The sequence below is a fragment of the Marmota marmota genome, unplaced genomic scaffold, assembly GCF_001458135.2.
Source record: "Marmota marmota marmota unplaced genomic scaffold, marMar, whole genome shotgun sequence".
NCBI classification, from domain to species: Eukaryota; Metazoa; Chordata; class Mammalia; order Rodentia; family Sciuridae; genus Marmota; species Marmota marmota.
In genome coordinates this window covers 14610801-14621534 of record NW_026000241.1, presented here as the reverse complement: position 1 = coordinate 14621534, position 10734 = coordinate 14610801, and the positions used below count along the sequence as shown (strand labels likewise).

At 41.7% G+C, this 10734-nt stretch overlaps 1 long non-coding RNA gene across 1 annotated transcript; it reads right to left on the bottom strand.

Moving 5' to 3' along the window:
- Positions 1-210: 210 nt before the first annotated feature.
- Positions 211-3046, bottom strand: LOC125613817. The gene is made up of 3 exons (XR_007344407.1): positions 2933-3046; positions 780-889; positions 211-600 (listed from the first exon to the last, which is right to left on the bottom strand). It is a non-coding gene; the product is annotated as an uncharacterized LOC125613817 (long non-coding RNA).
- Positions 3047-10734: the final 7688 nt, after the last annotated feature.

The window sequence follows — 10734 nt, the reverse complement described above, 5'->3', positions numbered from 1 at the left end:
TAGGGAAGTGCCAGGCGTGCCATGTTTCCTGTTTCTTACCTTGAGCCCTGCCTCATTCCTTGAGCTTTGACCTCTGGAGGAGTCATGAACTTGGAGGACAAGCAGCATTGGCAGAAGAAGTGGACCAGCTGGAGACACGGAAGGCTGCCTTGGCTTGGCTTGGAAATGATGGGTGTCAGTCTATTTTCTGTTTCTATAACAGAATGCCTGAGACTGGGTGATTTATAAAGAATAGAGGTTTATTTTGGTTCGTGGTTCTGTAGTCTAGGAGTCCAAGATCGGGTGGGTGCATCTGGCTACATCATAACATAATGGAAAACAGAAGGGGAACAGATGTGTTTTGAAGAGAAAAAAGGGGACTGAACTTCCTTCAATCAGAAAGGCTTTAATCCATTCATGAGGCTCTGTCACCCATGACCAAACCACCTCCCAAGAGCCCACCTCCCATCACTGCCACATTGAAGAATTAAGGTTCCAACACATGAGCTCTTGGGGGACACCTTTAAGCAATAGCAATGTCACTGGCTTCTTCATTATTTCATCTTCCCAGTCCTTATTCCTCTTTACCTGTTCATGATGTCACTTCCGACTTGTCTACCTCTGTAGGATAAAGAGAAAAGGTCAAGGGGCAGGAGAATGTCGCTGGTGCCCTTTGGGTGGGTCAAATGCTCAAGTTGGCTCTTTTTCTTGGTGGATGCTGGGGACACCAATCCCATGGGTGCACTATTCCCTGACAAGGGTCACAGAACCTCAAACCAACTGTTCACCATGGTGCCCACCTGCACAGGTGCTTGCAGGAGACCTTGGCCACGCTCTTCACTTTTGCATCCAGGTAGCTTCAGGGGACTCAGGTCACTCTCCCCCAGTAGTATCTTAAAGTCTCCTAAGACTTGTGGATAGAGAAAAGCAACTCTTTCCTTCAAGAAAGTCTCTTGCCAGGGCTGGGGTTGTGGTTCAGTGGTAGAACACTTGCCTAGCATGTGTGAGGCACTGGGTTCGATCCCTGGCACCACAGCACCACATAAAAATAAATAAATAAAGGTATTGTGTCCACCTACAACTAAAAAAAAAAAAGAAGAAGAAGAAGAAAAAAGAAAATAAAAGAAAGTCTCTTTCCAGCTTCATTCCTGGTCCCATACTTCTCCTGCAGGTGCCTGGTGGCAGGTGAAGGGCTAAAGGGCAGAAACCAGTTGGACTTCCATCTCTGCAAGTCAGCACTTCACTGCATAGATGGGGCACGTGGATGCAGTTTCCCGGTCTCTGGACCAAAATCTCAGAGACAGGAGGAGCCCCCTTGAAAAATCACATTACACGAAAAATGATTTTGCATCTGTAGGGATCCAAAATGCACTTTGTGGCATAAAGATCATTTCAAGCTAAAAACAAAACAAATAAATGAACAAACAAACAAAGAAAAAACCCCAACAAACAGTAGGTCTGGGATGGGGGATGCTGCTCTAATTTTTTTTTCTTGCTGACATCCTGACAAATCCAGCTGCCACCAGATGCATGCTTGTAATCCCAGCAGCTAAGGAAGGAGGATCACAGGTTCAAGGCCAGCCTCAGTAATTTACTAAGGCTCTCAGCAACTTTGCAAAACTCTGTCTCAAAATAAAACGTTAAAAAAAAAAAAAAAGGGTTGGGAGCCAGGCACAATGGTGCACGCCTGTAATCCCAGCGGTTTAGGAGGCTGAGGCAGGAGGATTGTGAGTTCAAAGCCAGCCTCAGCAATTTAGCAAGCTGCGAAGCAACTCGGTGAGACCCTGTCTCTAAATGAAATACAAAATAGGGCTGGGGAGGTGGCTTAGTGGTCAAGTACCCTTGGGTTCAGTCCCTGGTATGGGAAACAAAATGACAACAACAACAAAAACCCCCAAAACAAATCTGGCTGCCATAAATCCCTCTGCCGGAAATCTACAGGCAGAGAGGGGACTAGCCGTTATCCTTGGAGCTAGTGATTGCTGACACACTCCGTCTGACATTGCCATGCCTCCCATGTTTGTTCTTCCATAGAAGCCCTCTCTGCCCTCCCTTGCTCTTACCAGTGGACATTCAGACTCTGACGTGGGCTATTTAGGAAGTCAATCTTCTGAAGGTTCCTTTCCATCCATAAACTTGGTCTTTCCCCTATTACTCTATTTATTGTTAATTAATTCACAAGCCCAGAACCTAAACTGGTTGGGGAAAAGGCTTCCTCTTGACATGAGTAGTCCCCCAAGATTTCCCATCTGAGGTTGAATTTTATCTTCCTGTCCTGCCAATGTCACTGCATAACAAAGGTGATCCACTCTCTTTCCCTGTCTTACACATGCTAATTGGATTAGAAGAAGAGATGGCACAGGGGAGACTCTACATCTGCATTGATTACTGAAGGGGAACAAGAATGTGCCACCCCAAGATGAGCCCCTTTGGCATCAGGTATTTTGAGCTAAAGGCAATTGAGAAGACGTGGATATAAGAAAAGTTTTCTGCTCTCTCCATTTGCCTAAAAGCAAGACATGAGTTTATCAACTGTCCATTCTTCTCTCTTAATGGGAAAAACAAAGTCTGAAGACAACTTCAGGCCCTTATCAGGCTGCAGCGGAATCCGTGTAATGGATTGCACTGATCAACCTTTATCTACCAGGAATGTCCCACATATTTATCTGCCCAAGGTGGTTGTCTTTGGAGGCTCAAGGTTTTTCCCCCTCGTCTTATCACTTCTCTAAAAATGTATGGATCTTTATTTAAAGATGGCAACAGAGTTCTAAGCCACATTTTTGGGAGCTACTTTTTCCGCTGAGTTTTCTCCCATGTATATGTGAATATACATGTTTATAAATTTCTGTGTTTTTTTTTCTTGTTAATCTTTTTTTGTTACAGAGATTGGGTGTAAGGGTGGGGTCCCAGCCCAGAATTTAGAAGGTAGAGGAGCAATTTTTCCTTTACTTACCTACATCATGGTACCTCCAGTTTAGCTACAAACAATGCAAGGGCCCGCAGGTGCTGAGAAATGGTTGCTGGAAAGGAATGCTTTCTTGTCCTCACAGTGATCCTGGCCAGCAGGGTAGATGAGTCACACTTGCTTTCATTCCATCTATCCTGATGGCATTTGAGTGGAATGTGAAAGTCACCAGGTGACTGATTATACCGTGACTGGAAAAAAACCAAAACTAAACAAAACACCCCAACAGAGAGCTTCTGTACTGGTCTGCTAGGGCTACTGTAACAAAACACCACAGACTGGGTGTCTTAGATAGCTGATAATCATTTCTCACCGTCCTGGAAGCTAGAAGGTCCTACTGATGTGGCCACTAGGTCACTGTGTGATCATTTGACTCAGGGAGAGAGTGAGTTCTCTTCATGGGGCCCCACCTCATCTAAATCCAATTCACTCCCAAAAGGATCCATCTCCCCAGACCACTGCACTGTGGCTAAGGCTTCGATTTATGAGCTTAGGGTGGGGATTGGGGGACACAAACGTTGAGTCCAGAACAGCTTCCCAATAAAGACTAACCAGAAAATCATTATAATGAACAAGACACCAAATGCTCATGTTAAGATTTGTGTGTGTATTATCTGTGGTGCTGGGGATCAAACCAGGGCTTTGTGAATGCTAGCCCAACACTCTACCACTGAACTACATTCCCCAGGCCAAAAATGTGTGTTTTTTTTTTTTGTTCTGCCTGCCTGTCCTTTGTTGGATCTTTTAGTAGACATCAGACTCACTTTCTCATTACTCTTCTGCCAGAAACGCCATCTGCCCTGCTTGGGACTTACATGTTGAATATTTCTTTTTTCGTTTGTTTGTTCCTCCTTTCCCTCCCTCCCTCCCTCCCTCCCTCCCTCCCTCTTTCCCTTCCTCTTTCCCTTCCTCTTTCCCTTCCTTTCAAGGATTGAACTCAGGGGCACTTTACCACAGAGAATATCCCAGTCCTTTTTGCCTTGCTAAGTTGCTGAGGTCTATTTTGGCTCCCAGTTCTGGACATACAAGGTCCAGGGGTCTCATCTGGAGGTGGCCTTCTTATTGGCCGAGTCCCCAGGCAGCACATAGCGTGGCGCGGCAGGAGATAGGGAGAATTTAACTGTGTTCTTTCCTCCTTGTCTCATAAAGCGACTAGGATCCAATCATGGGGCTCCACCCTAACGACATTATCCAATCCCAATCACTTCCAAAAAGGCTCTACCTCTCAACACCATAGTTGGGTTAAGTTTCGATTCCCTTAATTCATTAACATAGGACCGTGGGGATTAAACTGCTGCAGGAGTGTAGGGACACAAACCATATTTAAATTGTGGTGGTCTATTTACTGGTCTTGGTCTGTCTTGGCCCCCCATCCTTTTCTTCCCTCCAGAGTCTCTTTCTTTATATATTGCCAGGGAGACCCTCTGACTTTCATCTTGCACTGTTTATTAATTTATTTTTGCAGTACTGGGGAGTCAACCCACGGATGCTCTACCACTGAGCTACATCCCCAGCTTTAAAAAATTTTTTTTTTTTTTTATTTAGAGATAGGGTCTCACTAAGTTGCTTAGGGCCTTGCTAAGCAACTTAGTAAGATTGCACTTCAACTTGCAATCCTCCCGCCTCAGCCTCGGCTGGGATTATAGGTGTGTGGCAGCATGCCTGGCTATTACAGTCATCTTTTACAGAGGTCATATCAGATATTATCACCGCCCTACTTAAATTTCTCCAAAGGCTTAAAATAAAATCCTTGAGTAACAGGACCTATGTTCTCTGGCCACTGATTGCCTCCCTCTTTATCATACCGCAATCCTCCTGGCTTTCCACACTACAGCCGTATCAGCCTGCTTTCTGTTCTTCAATATTATTGAAATTTACTATGGACTGAACAGTGTTCTAGATCAGGGGTTCACAAACTGGCCTGTAGGCCCAATCGTGTGGCTGCTTGTTTTAGTAAATAAAGTTTAACAAACTTTAATTTTATTTATTTATTTACTGCTAAATATGGTTGTCTTTATTTTCTTTTTCCTTGCCCAGCCCTATCTAAACATAAAATAAAACTTCAGGACTGAAATTAACAACCCATTAAAATCAGCAATAAGTTATGAAAATCACGAAAAAAAAATTTTAAGCCATTAAGCATAGTTAAATTATTTAAAGTATACAAAGTTCAAACAGCTGGGGGTAAGACCTCCAAGAAAGCATCCCAGGAGAAGAGAGAGAACCAGAGGGAAACCTTGGAGTCTAAAAGACAAAGGGAACATACGACATCAAAGTTCAGGCTAGAAATTTCACTTAGAAGAAAACAACATTTCTGATAATGTATGTAAGAACAACAGCACCTGCACTATGGGACTGTGAAGAAGAAGAAAATGTAGAAAATCTGTAGGAAATGGAAGCAAATCTTTATATTAAAATGAAAAGGGCTGAATTCCACCATGTAAACTATGATAGCGTGTCTGGTATGGATATCAGATGGATAAAAGCTGGTAAAAGGCAATTCTAAAAGAAAACAAAACCAGCATTGACCTTTTCTCCTGCCTAGCCCAGAACTCCTTTATTTTGTGCACTATGAAGAATGACGTGTAAGTTATTTTATCATTATTAAATGGGTTGCATCAAAATAGGTGATTTTTTTCCCATGTATTTTTCTACTATAAAAGACATTTATGTTTACTTATTGGACAAGTTTGAAAAAGATGTCATTTTTGGTTTTCAACACATATTAACAGTTATCAAAATCTCAAAAATTCTGTCATAGCTCAGACTTTGTCCTGCTAATCTGCGTACACAACTATTCTGACCCATGCAGACAGAGGCACGTGGAATTTTTACCTTCTGGCTCCCCTGTCCATATTCCGGGGGCTTTTGTGATAGAGGCTGTCATGCATGGACTGCCCCCGTGTGGCCTGTAGGTGGGTGGCTAACGAGATGGCAGCTGAGTGCTCTGGTGCTGGAGAAGGTGAGCTTGTTTAACACGGAATCCAACAGAAAGCTAAGCCTTTCAAAAGGCTTAATGGGAGTTTCTCCTTTGGTAGAGCATGGGTTAAATCTGGGTTTGTTTTATATTTGTTTATTTTAAAGAATTGATCATCCACAGGCTTCATGATAAGCTGCCCCAGGCTGAGTTTTAATAGTTCCTTAGCTATCCAAGATTAATGACCAATTATCTTATCTTTCTTTACTATAAGTTTGATTTTGTTTCTAGGGCCATAAAGCTCAGGAAGTCCTCATAACCCCACCTTTAAATGTGTCTATTCAATGCAGTGTGAACAAACTAGAAAAAGAGGACAGAATCTACAATGTCCTCTCTGAAATCAACTAAATCAAATCAAGATAATTTAATGCAAGTTTTCGGCTGCCATTAGAAATTGTGATTTTTTTTCTAAGATGAATATTCTGAATATATTTTTTCTTCTGGGGAGGCTCTAAGTATTTGCTAAGTATTTTTTGCTATGTATTTGCTTAAATACAAGTCTTTTGATCTTTTGTTTGAGTATAGTTTTGTTTAGCTTTAAAGAGGAGAGTGCATCATGAGCCCGGTTTAAGAGATTGTACATGACGGGTTGTGATTCTACATCATGTACAACCAGAAGAATGAGAAATTATACTCCTTTTATGTATGATGTGTCAAAGTACATTCTACTGTCATGCATAACTAATTAGAACAAATAAAAAGATAAGAACAAAATTTAACCCCTAGGAATTAGAAATGAATGTTCAGCCAGTATGAAAAACAGGAGCAAAATCAGGTTTTTGATCATGATTCTATAATATTAGTAAGTGACATATACCTAGGCTAGTTTACATTATCATTTCAGAACATATAATATTTGATAATGATACAAATAGGGGCCATTTTTTCCCAGTTCTCACATTTTCCCCTAGTTTCTTACATCACCATATGTATGATATGTGCATATAGCTCTTTTAGCCCAAAGGAGCATTAAAAAAATTATTTTATATTCTGTGGCATTGGTGTTCAAGGGTCTTTCATGCTAATTAGTTCAATCCTTTGAAACACCTAAACTTTTAGTATAATCAACAGCAAATATCCTTCTTCTATGTTTACACAACTTCTGTTGAAAGCTATATGTCTTTTACTATAGGTGTTTCTAAGATTATACATAGAAAATTTAAAAGAAAAACAATGATTTAAGTCTGAAATAATGGATGTCAATATCAGAGCCACACAACACTGGGGGTCCCAGAGACAGTTTTAGGAGGTTCATGATGTAAAAGCTATTTTCATAATAATATATTTTTCTTCTCCTCCCTCTCCCCTCCCCCCTCCTCCTCCTCTTCCTCTTCCTCCTCCTCTTCCTTCTTCTTTTTTCTTTTAAAGAGATTGTATTGAATTGGCCCAGTGGATATTTTATCCTGCACTGTTGTGTTATGCTGAAGATTGAACCATCGCCCCACATGTGCTAGGCAAGTGCTCTACTGCTGAGCCACAACCCCAGCCCTCTAAATACTTTTGATAATGTGAAAAAGGAAGAGCTTTGATGAAAATAATTTGAAGGAATTAAGCATATGAAATTTTCCAACATGTCAAGCCACACAGCAGAAGAAAGGCTCTAGAGTTCTAAATTTTGACGATCTGAGAGGTAAATAGTAAACAGTTGTTTAAATGAAGTTGGTGGTGAACATGATGAACACAGAAGGTAATGTGTACAATTAAGAAGAATTAAAAGGAAGCCAGGTGTGGTGGTGCACACCTGTAATCCTGTATGCTTGGAAGTCCAAGGTAGGAGGATTGTAAACTTGAGGCCACCCTTAGCAACTTAGTAAGATCCTGTCTCAAAGAATAAAAAGTGCTGGGGATGTAGCTCAGTGGTAAAGTACCCTTGGGTTTTATTCATAGTGCCAAAAAATAAATAAATTAAAAAAATAATAAAGGAAACCACCAATCTGGACTTCCCCTTTGTTCCTTTCCTGAGATGGATTCACCATTCCTACCCTTGTCTTCCTTTGTTTATTTCTTTTATTTTGCTGGCATACATCATGAATAGATGGCAGTCACGTTTATTCTACCATTGTGCTGTACTAGTGATGGCAGTGGTCTGGAGTTCTAGAACTCTGAAGGCTTGCATTTTATCTTCTACCTGCAGGGTTGCTAATGGCATTCAGATACTCTTTCCTGAGTATTGTGACAACTTTTATGCTGTCATCCTTTATTAAGCTTTTAAGATTGCCTCTTCTTGCTTGTCATTTTGAAACTTGAACACGGAGTGTCTAGTTATGGTGTTTTTCCATTCCGTCTATTCCTTTCCACTTGGGGGGTGGAGTGGGGGTTTTCCATCTGAGGACTGTGTCCTCAGTCACCCACAGAAATGAACCCAGCGGCCACAGACCACCAGACATTTCTGCAAAATCAACAGCAAAATTGAGAAGGACCAAGATGAACAGACAGAAAAAATAAAAACCCAGAAAGAATTCAGGGAACCGAAAGTTCAAAAATGCTGACGGGTGTCTCTTTCAATCCACGACCTTGGAAACCGTCAGTTGGCTCAGACTGCCGGTCAGCGGTCATCCTTCTGTTTCCCAGTGCCTATACTCCCTCGTTCCCACACAGCAATTTCATATCATTGCTCTCTGTTCAGACCTCCAGTGAAGCCTCCCCCATCTCACCTCAGCTAATTACCTCAATTTCTACTTCCTTTAGAAGAGTCAGGAAAGAATTTTCATGAGCTCCTACTACCAGATTTACCCAATCCCAGCCCCCCCATATCTCCTCCAATTATGGAGCACTTGCATCCACTCTTAGTGATGGCTGTGCCTTCTCCTAGGCCCCAGGTCCCATCCCCGCTTGCCCATTCACACCTTCAAATACAACACAAATTTCCCTGCTTCCTCCTCCAGCCACTGCCTTTCCAAATTCTCTCCTTTGCAGGTTCATTTCCTGACATTTGTCTGTATTGTTGTCTCTGATTTCTGATTTCCCATTCTCTCAAGCTTTTGCCCCGACCGTTCTACCAAAACAAATCTTGTCAAGATCAAGGAAGGCCTCCTTGGAACTGAATCCAGGGCTCAGTTTTCAGGTCTCAGTTTGCACAGGACACAAGGAATTACTCCTCCTCCCCTGAAGCACTGTCTTACCAGGTGCCCAGTGCTCCTCTCTGACCTCACTGGCACCTCATTTTCTCTATTGCTGATGGTCCCTCCACTGCCTGCCCCCCTAATATTGAAATCTCTGCCACTCAGCTCTTCCACACCTTCTCCTCCTTCTTTTTGTGGCACTGGGGATTAAACCTGAGGCCAGTACTCTTCCACTAAGCTGCGTCCCCAGCCTGTCTCTTGTTTATTCATACCTCTGAATTTCTTTTTAAAGAACATATATATATATATAGCCAGGTGCAGAGGCTCAGGCCTGTAATCCCAGCGGCTTGGAGGCTGAGATAGGAGGATGAAAAGTGTCTGTAACTTAGCTAGATCCTGTCTCAAAAAAAAAAAAAAAAGACACATCCTGTTTGTAAATTGAGAACAGAGGCTATGGGAAAAGTTGGGAGAAAGAATTTTAAGAAATTAGAAATATTTGTTCAATTGAGAAAAATCAATAGTAGGATTAAAAGGTAAAATTATAGAATCCATTTGGGGTGCCTGATAATAAGTAATATACATATAATGTATATTATCTAAAATTTAAAATATACAGATATATGCATTTGCAACAGGATGCCTCGAACTCTCGAAATCTTCAGTGTGCACCTTCCCAAACCAAGGACAGCCTTTTACATAACCGGCATACAATTCTCCAAATCAGGAAATCAGAAATCAGCACTGAGGGAACACTCACATCTGACCAAAAGACCATGTCCAGATGTTAGCAGCTGTCCCAATCATGTGTTTTCCCTGTGTGGGGGTCCAGGATCACACAGAAGTCGAGTCTCCAGTCTACCACAATCTGGACAGTTCCTTTGTCACTCCTGGTCTTTTATGACTCAAATAGTTCTAGATGCATGCCTTTCAGGCAGCCTGGTCCCATTGATAGTCCTGTCAGTGTGAACAAACTCAGACATGTGTTCCTGGGAGGGAAATGCAGAAGGCACGATGCTCCCTTCTCCTCCTTCACAGGGGGAGGCACGTGACAGGTACTTGTCCCGCCATGGGTGATGGGTCACTTTGGTGTCTTCCAGGTTTCTTCACAGTAACTCATTATTTTTCTACTTGTAGTTAATAAATATTTTGTTCTATTCAAATTGGATTCAACTCATTATTATAATTATTTATTTTGATAGCAAATCATTCCAGATTGGGCCAGCAAGATCACACTCAAAATTGGCTCCTGATTCCTTTAGACCTATCCTCATTGTTCTCAGAGCAATTCTTTTACTTTTTGGCACAAGACAGTGTTCCAGCCTCATCTAGTAATATCCATCTCAGCCCTGGAATTAACTATTTCTCCAAAAAGTCCTACAGTGGAGAACCATATTTGGAAACTAGAATCTGGGTACTTGGTGGTGCGTTGTTCCTGTGGTTTTATGGATTCTAGGCCTTTGCAGGATTCAGGGCATGTATGCATGTGCCTGTGTGGATACCTGTGTATCTTACATAAAATTATAACTATTTCTATGTCTATCTATATTTATATTTTATATTTGTATCAGTACCGGTGCTTTCAATTCAATTCCACAGGATTATTTCCAGGCTTTCCTCTTACACATAAATCCCTTAATCCCTTCTTGGTTGGTGAGAGAACTGTCGAATTACCTTCATTGTGGTTATTTATGTACTCTATTTTCCTGGCTGTAAGGAATTTGCATAAAGTGTTTGTCACTTCCTTGGCTCTT